A 15214-nucleotide genomic window follows, 5' to 3' on the forward strand; every position below is an offset into this window, starting at 1 on the left:
TAGAACAGACTTCCAGATTCGGCATTTTCATGTGCATTGCCATGGGAGAGCAACCACAGTGATTTGGCATACTACTTTGTTGATGTTGCTTTAGTGACACATTCATCATACTTAAAAAATGTTCCTGCAAAATATTGTTGAAACAGTTTCCAAACCCAGAATTATAGACACAAACAGGTTGAAATAGAATTGTCTGCTACTAAGAACAAAATGCAGCAATGAATTAATATTAATTTCCTTCACAAAGAAAGAAACACTGGGATAACACACCAGTACATCTGTTAGTCATGATGGACTGTGGAAATATTTTTAACCACATGGACCACTACAGTTTAAGATGGTTCAGAATCCCTCTTGAAAGAGCAATGAGTGTCAGGCAATAATTTCTGGCATTTTATATAACCCTATCGCCTATGAATGTAAGACTTTTCTTATCTTGTTAACCATTTTGCTGAGTTCCACCCAACACAAATTCCAATCCCTTTGAAAACTCCATCACCCAAATTCCAACAATTATACCTGACAATTATTCTGACCTTGACCTTCACCAGCTGGTGTTCTGGATTTAAAACCACATTATTATCATCAATTGGTGCAGGGTTACACGCAGAGGATAGGAGGGGTGGATCTGGCTGGGATGCTGTTCAGAGAGTTGGTGTGCACTCGATAGGCCGAAGGGCCTGCTTCTACACTGTAAGGATTCTACGGTTACAAATCAATCCATGATTCAAATCCATCCACCCTGAAACTCCTCACGTCCTTTGTCTCAATTTGAAATTGTTCCTCCGATTGATAACTTGGGCAATTTCAACCAGTAACCAACCAATGCATAGGGTGAAGTCTTCCTAGCTCCCAAACAATGGCTATATCCTGCAACTGGTGCCCCACGGTAGCACTCAACAATTTGCCTGGCATTTCTGTGTTTGTTTGTGGATATGTTTAAACAGACATGCTATGAAATACATCTGGGGGAGGTGGGACTTGAACCCATCTTTTGACCCCAAACCAGGGACTGTGCCTCTCACCAGACCTCTTGTATCTGCTTGTATTTCTATATGAAGCTCCCAGTTGCCAACACCATGGGTCTCCTGCCTGGAGCTGAGCGAGTCCCTGCTCTCTGGCAGTTCCCTGAGCACCAGCAATCTGGTGTGGTTCTTCCTCAGCCAGCTGGAGGGATGTGGCAGTGCAGGGTTCACAAGCAAGTGCTCCTGACCTGAGCTAAGATAGTCACTGAAGTGTCAGATGGCAGCCTTACCAGTGTGTCCTCTGAGGCAGCCATCCTTTCTTCCTCTGAGGCAGCGGAGAAACCCTCTTGCCCTGGAGTACCATGTGTGTGTTGCTGGTACCTGCAAGACATGAGAGAGCAGATTCATTTCAGCCAACGATTATCAGTAGGATAAGGGAATACAACGCTGACAGCGGAATTAAAATGTGGGAGTTGCATCGAAAGGCACATTGGATTTTGTTTCATCAATCCCACAGGAGCAGACCCAGTCCTCTCTGGGCAGTACCATGATGGGCTCCTTTTGCATGGTAAGGAAATAGGGGTCAGGCTCCCACCACCCAGTCTGGCTCTGTCTGCCCTATTACAGGTCATCTTCCCCCAACCACTCCGCTCACCCCCCATAATGAGGGAGACAGAAGTGGCTGAAACATCGGTTAGTGCTGGTACACAGAGGGGGAAAAGACAGTGAGGTGTCTCAAGTGGGTGAGTAGACAGAGCAGCAGTCACAAACGTTAAGCAGAGTGAGGGGATTGGAATAGATGACATCAAGTGAAGGAAGTGTTGCATACAATAGTGAGAGAGTGATAGAGCATGGGCTTTGGTGGTAAGTGAGTGCAGTGGCTGAGACAGTGCAAGTTTGCAGGGGCAAGGTGGTAGAAAAATACCCTGGCAGAGAGAAAAACAGTCGCTATCAGATAGCAGGTAGCAACCTCAGCCCAGGCTGGCAGGATCTGGTGCCATGGTGGGGTGGAGAGAGCAAAGCTCTCAGTTGCACCACACCATCCACTGGGACATCAAGGTATCTATCACAACTCAACAGCATCAACTTCATCTTAGCTGCATGCTCTCTGATAAGCTGCAAAGCCAGATGCCAGGCTATTTCAGGGTATTCAGATCTTCCAGAGTTTGTGGCAAGTGGTAGACTTGTACTGATGTCCAAGAGGCTTTGGGGTCAGGGGGGTTTTGTGAACAACAGCAGGAGAAAATCTGCAGAAAGAGAGAAACTCATGAAAATACCAAATAGTCAAAGCAAGATAAGATTCAGCCTATAATTGCATTAACTTCATAACATGTAATTTTCCTAATAACCTTGGATTTCCTCAACAGGTAGGAATTTCTGAGTATGGCAGACAGGATATTTGACTGAATTTAGCCCGGATTTTTGTTTTTATCCTTCTCACCCTGTAACTGTGAAAGGATTATCCTTGACTTCACTTTTCTTTTGCCATCTCTGACCACCCCACTCCAAACATCTCCTTTTCTGTTCCTTTGGCCCTTTTAAACTCCACTATGACACACTGGTTCACTCCTTCACTGTGAACACCTTCCCACCATAACACCTTCCCCTGAAAAGCCAATAAAAGTGCAACTCATGCCTATCAATGTCCTCTCCAAATACCTTATCCTGGTGAGGCAGCAGCTGACCTCTGGCTTGGTGCCACCCCTGGAGTGCATGGCAGTCATTTTTGGGGGGGAATTACCTCCTCTACAGAAGAAGGTGGGACAGTCACCAATGTGGTGACCAGTGCTGTCTCATGGCCTGGGTTTGTTTATTTTCGGTGCAAAACAGAAAACTGGTTAAAAAGTTCAGATTTTCACAGGGGAGGCCTGTGTAGTGAGCTAGCACGTTAGTCTGAGCAAGTGAGGGTGGGAATAGATGGAGCTAGGGTAAGTATGTGACACATCTACACTCGATGCAGCCATCTTGCTGTCCTTTCCACGAGAAGAATCCAAAACATTCCTTTGCCCCTGTTCATCATTAAATAAATACTATCCAGCTTGCTTGAAGGCAGCATTGGTCAATCACATGCCACCAATGTTCAATGAGCTTTGGAAGGTGCCAGAAATGAAGTAGTTTAAGGCCACATTGACTTTGACAGCTACTTGCAGGATAACACAACTGCTACTGGAAGCAGTGAGATCTTTCATAATTAGGATTATAGATGCAGTGGACGATCTGGCCAGTGAGGCAGAGTGTCCTGCAGCATCTCCAAGTGGCTCTGCTTTCAGTGGTGGGTCCTGTGTGGAGGTTTGACCTCCATTGTCTTACTGCCCTTCTTCCCTCTCCTGTGCCCTCCTGATGTCAGGGGTTCCTGTCCTCGAACTGGGTGTTGTTGACCCTTGATGCCAATGGACCCGAACTTGGACAGCCGGTATCCTCAACTGCAGCTTTTCTTTTATGGAGGTAGCCATGGTGATTGGTGTCTTTAATCCCAGCCCTTCTGCCCTCATTTTCCGAAGCAGTGCCAATCTCACTCAAAGCTTGGGCATGGAGTGCCAGCTGGGCAGTCCCAAGGGTACCCACTTACCACATTATAAAAGAGGACTCAATTCAGGTTTTTTTTTTGGAGTCAAGGTGAAAACGTTGATTGGCTTCCCACTCCACAGTTACTTTCTTTCAGTTCGATTCAGAAATTGAAGGTTTCTGAAACCTGTTCACTGTTTTAAAAATATTCCACACACATTTCAGTTAATGTAGTCGGCCTCGATTAGGAGGAGTATGAGATTCCTCTGTTGACCTCTTCCAGTTCTGGTGGTGATTATTGCCAGAGTCAGGTTCTGCGCCTTGTAATTAACGCACCGCCTGGCATGTGTACTTTCAGAACTGCACCCATCTCCACGCACACCTTTAGGAGGAGCCCTGAAAATTCAACCCCTAGTGATGATCAGCATCTCACTTTCAGAGCGCTGTTGAAAATGTCAAGAACCTGCTATTTTAATCTGGTTCACCCTTGACAGATGCTGACAGACTTGCTGAGTACGGACAATTTTTTTGTTAAAAGTTCCCATAACTCATATCCATGACAGTTTGCTTTTCTATCTATAATTTGTGCTTCTGTCAGATTCCTGAGCCATTAGATCCTTCTCCCCATTGACATATTTTCAGCACTTAATCCACGTCCATATTTGGATAGAGAAATTGCAACATTTATAGACAATCATTTTGGCACGACTGGTCATCATACTTAGGGTCATTAACAGTGTTGTCAAGCAGCACTTGCTCACAATAACCCATTCACTTACTCAGGTTGGTGCTGCCAGGACCAGTTAGCGTCATTCCTCATTCCAGCTTTGGTTCAAAAATAGACAAAAAGAGCTGAATTCCAAAGGGGAGAGGTGGGGATGATTGCATTGGACCATTCGTGACATCAAAGAGCCCTAGCAAAACAATGGAATCAGGAGGAAAATTCTGCGCAGATTGAATTCATACCAGGCGTGAAGGAATACGGTGGTTTTGGGGGTCAATCATCTCAGTTCCAAGAAATTTCTGTAGGAATTCCTCAGGGTAGTGTCTTGGACATTTTCAACCACGCGATCAATCACCTTCCCTCCATTCTAAGGTCAGAAATGGGAAAGTTCACCAAAGGTTGTACAATGTTCAATGTTCACATTGCATAAGACCATAAGACATAGAGACAGAGTTGGGTGTGTTCCACTGTTCAATCAAGGCAGATTGGTTTCTCAATCCCATTCTCTTGCTGCCTCCCCAGCATCTTTGATTCCCCTACTAATCAAGAATTTTTGTCTTCAATACACTCAATGACTTGCTCTCTACAGCCTTCTGTGGCAACAAGTTCCACAGAACTCCACCATCCTCTGACTGAAGAAATTCCTCTTCATCTCTGTTCTCAAGGGTCCTCTTTCCACACAGAGGCTGTGCCCTAGGGTTCTACTCTGTCCTATCAGTGAGACATCTTCTCCAAGTCCACTCTATCCAGGCCTCTTATTATTCTGCAAGTTTCGATCAGATCTCCCCTCCACCTTATAAATTCCATCAAGTACAGACCCAGAGTCCTCAACTACTCCACATATCTCTGGGATCATTCTTGTAAACCTCCTCTAGATCCCCTCCAAGGCCAGCACACCCTTCCTTAGGTAAAGTGTCCAAAACTGCTCAGAATATTCCAAATACTGTCTAACCAGAGCCTTATACAGTCTCAGTAGTACATGTCTACTCCTGTATACTATCACACTTGAAAGTAATGCAGAGTTAAAACAAAGTCTGAGTTTGTAATGGATATCTGAGAAAATAAAAGCTTTTAAAAAAAAAAGATTAGTATAAGTTCTATCCTTCACTGCCTGGCATAGTGGAGTGAGAATGTCCTCACTAAAGTAACCTCACCAGATATCCCTTGTCCACTCAGATCTAACCATGAAGTCATTAGACTGGTTTGATGGGATAAGACAATTGGGACTACCTCAGGAAGTAGGAATCATGACAGCATGCTGGAAACCTTGTGTACATTGATCCACTTTGGTAATCATAGACAACTTGAACATTCACGCAGAAGACCTCTCCTTGTTTACAGATACACCTGGCTGCTCAGGGAGAGACTCCCAGGCCACATGAGTACAGTCCATGGCTCTGGGGGAAAAAAAATCTAGCCATGACCTCGAAGCCAACTGTTCTCTCAAACAGACTAGCTTGGTTTTGACGTATTGGCCACCATAATGACACACGGAATCTATACCCTTCTTCATTCAGTGATGGGCCACCAGCTGACAGATGCCATATTGATCTCCAAAAATGAAGCACAGGTGGAATATTGAGTATGAAGTTTCGTTTGAAGGCTATTGGCGTTAGCAATCTCTCCCCTTTTGGCATTCATACATGCTCCAGCTACTGCACAGCTCCCTCACCACCTCCTATGTGGTAGATATTGTTTGCAGACTTTGGTACCGGAACATCTCCACAATGCCATCCCTCTGACTGTTATTCACTCTTAAGTGCATAATACCGTAGCAACCATGAGGTATAACTCTTGCCTCCCTAAGCTTTGCTCATTCACATCCAACAGCATTTCCAGCCACCTGGAGGCTCCTCTGGCCACTACACAGACACTCCATGTGGCTGTATCCCCATTTCTGCCATTTCCCTCTTTCCCGAAGGAGTCAAGGTCTAAAAGCATTGAACCCAACACTATGAGCCTCCAGAGAGCCTTGCCCTGCCTGCAGGGGCTGCTGTGGAAGACAGTTTTCTGCCTTTCACTTTGGCACCATCCCCTCTGTTGCTTGTTCAAGATGCAGTCGGTCATCTGATTTACAACGCCCTTGGTGTTTCCCTCCACAGCTCAGCTACCAAGAAAAACTCACTTTGTTTGAGTTGGTGAAACTTTGAGCCTCTGTGCATTCTATTCAGCACTGAAAACTGATGCAAAGGATAATATTGGTCGCACATTGACTTTAAACACCTAAATCAACAGTCAGTCATTGATTTGTCCCAGGGCCCGTATCTGGTAAAATTATTTGGCAGCCAGAAAACATTAGGGTATTGCCTTGCTGTGAGCCCATACCATTTAACCAGCACCCCCATCTCTATTCCTGCTTCCAGAGACAGTAATGTTTTGCCCAAAACTTCCACTGCTTGAATCACTAAATTGAACTCAGTAATAGTTGGCAGAGGTGGTATCATCTTGGATTAACCTCACTTCCATACAACAGATAACACCAGGTATGCAGCTAGCCCAGGCGAGGGGCAGGAGGAAGGGAGGGAGGATCGGGCAGATTGCCATTTGCTGGCTGGGCTGTCTCCCGTTACAGATTTGTTTATGATAACAGTCACCACAAATTGTTCACCAGTATCACACCCATTGACAATCATTTGGCAACAGGACAAAAATCAAAACAAACCAACAGAAAACAAACATTCTAAACCAAAACAAAACATGAACCCATGCTGAAACTTTATCCAAAAGCTATTGTTGATGTGTCATTCCTTATTTCCTGTCTGCTACTTATCATCTGCAGTCCTCACTTTCTCTTGCTACTTATCATTGCCAGTCAGTGGTTCCAGAATGGTGTTCACTGAGTGAGACCACTGCTGGCTATGGAGGTGCAGTTCTAGGCCCAGAACTGTGGAGTGCACTGCCTCAGCAAAGACAGCAGTGATCAGGCTGGCTGGCTGCCTGAGAAACCAGCAAAGGCACTCGCAGAGGTGCTGCTGCCTTGCTGTCTTGTTGGCAGGTGGGGAGGGTGATGGGACAAAAATAAAAAGGCAAGCTTTTGCAAACCAAAGCGAACAATTAAAATACTTTGGTTTAATGCTGTGCCTTGTATTTAGGAAACTTATCAAAGCAAAAGCTTGCTATTGTTAGCTCTGCGCAATGTTCTACACACAACCAACTGCATTCCTACACTGGCATGTTTATTAACATTATAGAACACGCACCTGGCCATCATAATCTGTATTCATGATGGGAATACCCTAGGTTTCACAGTTTAGGAAAGATGCCTAGGGCAAAAAGAAACAACAATTAAGGCTTATGAGGTTGTAATTCACCAATTTGCAAAATGACAAATAATGCAACATGATCATATTGTCTAAATTACAATCCACGTGACCACACACAAGCGACAGCGAGAGACAGCGAGAGAGAGAGAGAGCGAACGTGCGCGCAAGCGACAGCGAGAGCGCGCGTAAGCGACAGAGAGAGAGCGCGCGCAAGTGACAGCAAGTGAGAGAGAGAGAAAACGAGAGAGCGAGAGCGACAGCGAGAGCGCTCACGGAAGCAACAGTGAGAGAGAGAGAGCGCGAGAGAGAGAGAGAGAGAGAGCGCGAGAGAGAGAGCTCGGGGAAGCGACAGCGAACTCAGGCCAGCAAGACAGAGAGAGAGAGAGAGAGAGTGTGCATGAGAGAGCAACAGCACGCGAGTGACAGTGAGAGAGCGAGAACGAGAGAGAGAGAGCGACAGCGAGAACGCTCACGGAAGCAACAGTGAGAGAGAGAGAGCGCGAGAGAGAGAGAGAGAGCGCGAGAGAGAGAGCTCGGGGAAGCGACAGCGAGCTCAGGCCAGCGAGACAGAGAGAGAGAGACAGAGAGTGCATGAGAGAGCAACAGCATGTGAGTGACAGTGAGAGAGCGAGAACGAGACAGAGAGAGAACACGCGAGTGACAGCGAGAGAGAGAGAGAGTGAGAGAGCGACAGCGAGAGAGAGAGCACACGCGAGAGCGACAGCGAGAGAGAGAGCGCGCGTGAGAGCAACAGCGAGAGAGGGGGCACGCGCCCGAGCAACAGCGAGAGGGGGGAGAAAGAGCGTGCACACGAGCGACAGCGAGAGAGAGAGAGAGAGAGAGCGCACGCCCAAGCGACAGAGAGAGGGGGAGAGAGAGCGCGCACCCGAGCGACAGAGAAAGGGGGAGAGAGAGCGCGCACCCGAACGACAGCGAGAGAGAGAGAGAGCACGCACCCGAGCGACAGAGCGAGGGGGAGAGAGCGCGCGCACCCAAGTGACAGCAAGAGAGAGAGAGAGCACGTGCGACAGTGAGAGAGCGAGAGAGAGAGTGCGTGCGAGCGACAGCGAGAGAGAGAAAGACCGCGCGAGCAACAGCGAGAGAGATGGAGAGAGCGCGCAAGAGAGAGAACACGTGCGAGCGACAGCGAGAGAGAGAGAGAGTGTGTGCGACCGACAGCGAGAGAGATGGAGAGAGAGAGCACGTGCGAGCGACAGAGGGACAGAGGGAGAGAGCGAGAGCGACAGTGAGAGGGACAGCGAGAGAGTGAGAGTGCGAGAAAGAGCTCGCGGAAGCAACAGCGAGGGAGACACACAAGAGAGAGAGCGAGAGAGAGGAAGCACACGCCAGCGAGAGACAGAGAGAAGGCACAAGAGAGAGAGTGGCCGAGCGACAGAGAGAGAGAGAGCGAGAGAGCGCGTGAGTGCGCGAGCGACAGTGAGAGAGGGAGAGAGAGAGTGCACGCGAGCGACAGCGAGAGAGAGCTCGCGCGCGAGCGACAGTGAGAGAGGGAGAGAGAGAGGGAGCTCACGCTAGCAAGAGAGAGAGAGGGAACGAGAGAGAGACTGCATGAGCGACAGCGAGAGAGAGAGCGCGTGAGCGACAGCGAGAGAGAGAGCACGCGAGAGCGACAGCGAGAGAGAGAGCGCGCGCGAGCGACAGTGAGAAAGAGCGCGCGCGAGCGACAGCGAGAGAGATGGAGAAAGAGTGCAAGAGAGAGAACGCGCACGAGCGACAGCAAGAGAGGGAGAGAGGGAGAGATAGCGCGTGCCCGAGCAATAGCGAGAGAGGGAGAGAGAGCGAGCGCCCGAGCGACAGCGAGAGAGAGAGAGAGCACATGAGCAACAGCGAGAGAGATGGAGAGAGAGAGAGCGCGCGCGAGAGAGAGAGAGCGCGTGTGCGACAGCGAGAGAGCAAGAGAGAGAGAAAGCAAGAGAGAGGGAGCTCACGCCAGTGAGAGCGAGAGAGCATGCGCGAACGACAGCGAGAGAGAGCAAGAGCGTGCGCGAGCGACAGCGAGAGGGAAAGAGAGGGAGAGAGGGCGCGCGCCCGAGCGACAGAGGGAGAGACAGCGCATGTGAGCGACAGCGAGTGAGAGAGAGCAGACGAGAGCGACAGCAAGAGAGAGAGCACGCAAGTGACAACGAGAGAGAGACAGTGAGAGCGACAGTGAGAGAGAGAGCGCGCGTGAGAGCGACAGCAAGAGACAGAGCGCGCACGAGCGATAGCAACAGAGAGAGCGAGAGAGCGCGCACGTGAGCAACAGTGAGAGAGAGAGAGAGAGCGAGAGAGTGCGCTCGTGAGCGACCACGAGAGAGGGAGAGCTCGCACAAGCGAGAGAGAGCGAGGGTGAGAGACAGCGAGAGAGCGCACCCGAGCGACAGAGGGAGAGAGATCGCGCGCGAGCAACAGCAAGAGAGAGCGCGAGAGAGAGACAGCAAGTGAGAGAGAGCACACGGAAACAACAGTGAGAGAGAGAGAAAAAATGAGAGTTAGCGAGAGAAAGGGAGCTCACGCCAGCGAGAGAGAGAGAGAGCACAAGAGAGTGAGCGCGCGAGCGACAGCGAGTGAGAGAGAGCGGGCGAGAGCAACAGCAAGAGAGAGAGAGAGAGAGAGCACACGAGTGAGAGCGAGAGAGAGACAGTGAGAGCGACAGTGAGAGAGCGAGAGCGAGAGCGTGCGCGAAAGAGAGCACACACGAGCGACAGCAACAGAGAGAGAGCGCGAGAGAGAGTGCGCGTGAGCGACAGTGAGAGAGAGAGAGACAGCAAGAGAGAGTGCGCTCGCGAGCGACCACGAGAGAGAGCGTGAGCTCGCGCGAGCATGAGAGACAGCGAGAGTGTGCGCCCGAGCGACAGAGGGAGAGAGAGCGTGCGCGAGCAACAACGAGAGAGAGTGCGCGCGAGGGCAACAGAAAGAGAAAGAGAGAGCGAGAGAGAACGCGTGCAAATGACAGCGAGAGCGAGAGACAGAGAGAGAGCGAGAGAGAGAGAGCATGCCCGAGAGACAGAGACAGACACAGTGACAGACAGAGAGAGAGAGACAGAGACAGAGAGAGCGCGCACCCGAGCGACAACGGGAGAGAGCGAGAGAGAGTGCACGCGAGAGCGAGAGAGCCCGACGACAGAGAGAGAGAGAAAGAGAGAGCGCCGAAGCAATGGAGAGAGAGAGAGAGAGAGAGAGAGAGAGACCACGCGAGCGACAGCGAGTGAGAGAGCGGCACGTGTGAGAGAGAGAGAGATAGGAGAGAGAGAGAGATCAAGTGACAGAGAGAGAGAGAGCACGAGTGAGACAGAGAGAGAGAAAAAGAGAGCGCCCGAGCGACAGAGAGAGAGTGAGAGAGAAAGAAAGAGAGAGCGCCTAAGCGACAGAGAGAGAGCAGCAGAGAGTGAGAGAGAGCGCGCGCGTGAGCGACAGCGAGAGAGCGCGCGAGCGACAGAGAGAGAGTGAGAGAGACCAAGCGACAGAGAGAGAGAGAAAGAAAGAGAGAGCGCCTGAGCGACAGAGAGAGAGCGTGCGCGAGCGACAGTGAGAGAGCGCAAGCGAGCAAGAGAGAGCACGCGCACGCGAGCGAGAGAGAGAGAGAGCGCGCACGCGAGCGCGAGAGAGAGAGAGCGCACACGCGAGCGAGAGAGAGTGCGCACGCGAGCGAAAGAGAGAGCGCGCACACGAGCGAGAGAGAGCGCATACGAGCGACAGTGAGACAGAGAGAGCGCACAAGCGACAGCGAGAGAGAGAGCGCACACGAGCAACAGCGAGAGAGAGAGCGAGAGAGCGCATGAGATCGACAGTGAGAGAGCACACACGCGAGAGCAACATCGTGAGCGAGACAGCGTGAGTAACAGTGAGAGAGCCAGAGAGAGCGTGCCCGAGCAACAGAGCGAGAGAGAGAGAGAGCGCACGCCTGAGCAACAGAGGGAAAGAGAGCGTGCGCGAGCGACAGCGCGGGACAGAGCGCGCGAGAGAGAGAACACCCGCGAGCGACACCGAGAGAGAGAGAGAGCGAGCACTCGCACGAGCGACAGCGAGAGAAAGGGAGAGCAGGCGCGCGTGTAACAGCGAGAGAGAGCACACAAGTGAGAGAGAGAGCACACGAGCAACAGCGAGAGAGAGCGAGAGAGCTAGATCGCTCGCGAAAGCGACAGCGACAGAGAGAGAGAGCGCGCGCCTGAGCAACAGCAAGAGAGAGCGAGAGAGCGAGAGCGAGAGGGAGAGAGAGACAGCGAGAGAAAGGGAGAGCAGGCGCGCGTGTAACAGCGAGAGAGAGCACACAAGTGAGAGAGAGAGCACACGAGCAACAGCGAGAGAGCGAGAGAGCTAGAGCGCGCGCGAAAGCGACAGCGACAGAGAGAGAGAGCGCGCGCCTGAGCAACAGCAAGAGAGAGCGAGAGCGAGAGGGAGAGAGAGAGCGCGCGAGAGAGAGCGTGCGCAAGCGAGAGAGACAGGGAGCATGTGAGAGAGAGGGAGCGCGCGCCCGAGCGACAGAGGGAGAGCGAGAGAGCGCGTGCAAGCAAGCGACTCAGAGTCTTTCACAAAACTTGCTTGTGTTTTTTGAGGAAGTCACCAAGAAGATCGATGAGGGTAGAGCAGTGGGCGTTGTTTATTTGGACTTTAATAAAGCCTTTGACAATGTTCCACATGGTGGACTAATTAGTAAAGTTTGGTCACATGAGATTCAGTGTAAGCTTGCCAATTAGATACAAAATTGGCTCCTGCTGTAAAGCCAGAGTGTGGTGAAAGGTTGTTTTTTGGACTGGAGGCCTGTGACCAGCAATGTTCCCAGGGATTGGTGCTGGATTCACTTTTGTTGCTCATTTATATTCAGATGAGAATGGAACCAAACGTGGTGGCATAGTAATAGTGAAGAAGGTTATCTAAGATTACAAAGAGATCTTGATCAAATACATCAATGGGCTGAGGAGCAGCTGAAGGAGTTTACTTTGAATAAATGTGAGGTATTGCATTTGGGTAAAACGAACAAGGGCAGGAGTTACACAAATGTAGGGCCTTGGCTAGTGTTGCAGAACAGAGTCACCAAGGGGTTCAGGTACATCATTCTTTGAAGTTTGCCTCACATAGACAGGGTGGTTAAAGTGATGTTTTGCACCCTTGCCTTCATTGGTCAGACATTTCAGTCTTGAAGTTGGGATTGTACAGGATATTAGTGAGGCCTCTCCTGGAGTACTGTGTCCAGGTACAATCACCTTATTGTAGGAAGGATACAATTAGGTTGGAGAGGGTTCAGGAAACATTTACCAGGATTAGATTAGATTACTTACAGCATGGAAACAGGCCCCTCAGCCCAACATGTCCACACCGACCCACCAAAGCACAACCCACCCATACCCCTACATTTACCCCTAACCTAACACTACAGGCAATTTAGCATGGCCAATTCATCTAACCTGCACATTTTTGGACTGTGTGAGGAAACCGGAGCACCCGGAGGAAACCCACGCAGACACGGGGAGAACGTGCAAACTCCACACAGACAGTCGCCTGAGGTGGGAATTGAACCTGGGTCTCTGGCGCTGTGAGGCAGCAGTGCTAACCGCTGTGCCACCATGCCACCTGTAAAAAAGGAGTGAGCAACTAAACTTGGCATTATTAATATTATTCTCAACATCTCAGCAAACGATCCTTAATTACAGCATTTCTTTTAACTATTCTGCTTCAAAAGAGCATTGAGGGAAGTAAAAGGGATTGGTTTGGAAGCATGCAGAGGGGGAGGAACAACCAGGAACAGCTCATTATTCAAACTTAACAAAATTGATTAAATGTTGAAGGACACATTTACCTTTGAGGATTGTGTCAAAGAGGGAAGGACGCAACAGGAGTAGGGGACATTCTTTAGCAAGCAAGTATTTAACAGATTGCTAGTTCATGGCAATGCACATCATATTATTCACAAGGAAAGTCTTGAGATGAGATCATGTAAATGGGATTTGTTTTATCACTGGAATTCTAATCTTCACTTGTTTACACTACAATTGATTTCTATCTGGCTTCACCTCACCTGACTGAAGGGAAACGGGTGAGGTAGGAAGGGAATTGGGAGGGGAGTAAGTGAGGAGATGGACAGACTGACAGACAGACAGCTAGGGGAAAGAAAAAAAAAGGCAGAGGAGTGGAAATACGGTACAACAGCAAAGAAACTGGAAAGTCACAAACACCTTTAGTCAACAAAAGTATTCAATGGCCTTCTTGAGATCCACAAAATCTAGGGCTTGGTTGATTGAGTATGTTCCTTTCCATCATTTAAAGGACTTGGAGGTGCCAGTGTTGGACTGGGGTGGACAAAGTTAAAAATCACATAACACTAGGTCATAGTCCAACAGGTTTATTTGGCAGCATTAGCTTTCGGAGCACTGCTCCTTCATCAGGTGGTTGATAGAATGGCACTCTGAAACCTAGTGCTTCCAAATAGACCTGTTGGACTATAACCTGGTGTTGTGTGATTTTCATCATTCAAAGGGGAATCAAGTAAACGATAAGAAAGGAAAAAAATACAGTTAAAGGGGAAAAGGGAGCAGCATGGAACCAATTAGATATTTCAAAGAACCAACATGGATAGGAGCCCAGTAGCTTCCTTTTCAACTACATCACACTATTTCGTGGAATCAGGGCCAGATAAAAAAATTGGAAGGGTTTGGGGAAGTTCTTTATTTGTGGAAATTCTGAGTATTTAGTCAACCATCATTGTTCTCATTGCGATCAGTTTTCTGTCTTCCCGAGAACTGGGTTTTAAAAAAAAATCACATAACTGGGGATATTACCTGGTGGGTGGTGAGGCATCTGAAGGTGGGCCTTCAGCGAGCAAACTACATCCCTTTACTCTAATCTCCAGTCCTCACTTTCCCCGTGTGGGAGAGTCTAGGACCAGAGGGCATTAGGTCAGAACAATGGGTCGTCCATTTATGCAACTGAAAGATTTCTTCCCTGAGAGTAGTGAATCTGTGGAATTCCTTCTCACTGAAGACTATAAAGGCTTAGCATTAAGTATATTCAAGGCTGAGATTAAATTTTTATTCAGGAGGAGAATCAACCATATTGAGAAAAGGCAGGATGGTGGAGTTGAGGATTATCAGATCCGTCTTGATCTCATTGAATAGAGGAACAGACTTGATGGGACCAATGACCTAGTTCAGCTACGATGTCTTATGAACACCAGGTGATAGTTCAACAGGTTTATTTGAAAGGGGTAAAAACAAGGACTGCAGAGGGCTTTTGCCCAAAACGTCGATTTTACTGCTCCTCGGATGGTGCCTGAACTGCTGTGCTTTTCCAGCACCACTAATCCAGAATCTGGTTGCCAGCATCGGCAGTCCATGTTTTTACCAGATTTATTTGGAAGCACGAGCTTTCGAGCCTGAGAGCAGAAGTTTTCCAAACATAAATGATACTACAACACCACCTGGTGGTCAAGCCCAGAAAAGCATACAAGTTGAAACTGGGCTGAATCCATCAGTAGCGATAATGTGTTGCTGGAAAAGTGCAGCAGGTCAGGCAGCATCCAAGGAGCGGGAAAATCGACGTTTCGGGCATGAGCCCTTCTTCAGGAATGAGGAAAGTGTGTCCAGCAGGCTAAGATAAAAGGTAGGGAGGAGGGACTTGGGGGAGGGGCGTTGGAAATGCGATAGGTGGAAGGAGGTCAAGGTGAGGGTGATAGGCCGGAGTGGGGTGGGGGCAGAGAGGTCAGGAAGAAGACTGCAGGTTAGGAAGGTGGTGCTGAGTCCGAGGGATTTGACTGAGACAAG

Source organism: Chiloscyllium plagiosum, chromosome 23 (genome assembly GCF_004010195.1).
Source record: "Chiloscyllium plagiosum isolate BGI_BamShark_2017 chromosome 23, ASM401019v2, whole genome shotgun sequence".
Lineage (NCBI taxonomy): Eukaryota > Metazoa > Chordata > Chondrichthyes > Orectolobiformes > Hemiscylliidae > Chiloscyllium > Chiloscyllium plagiosum.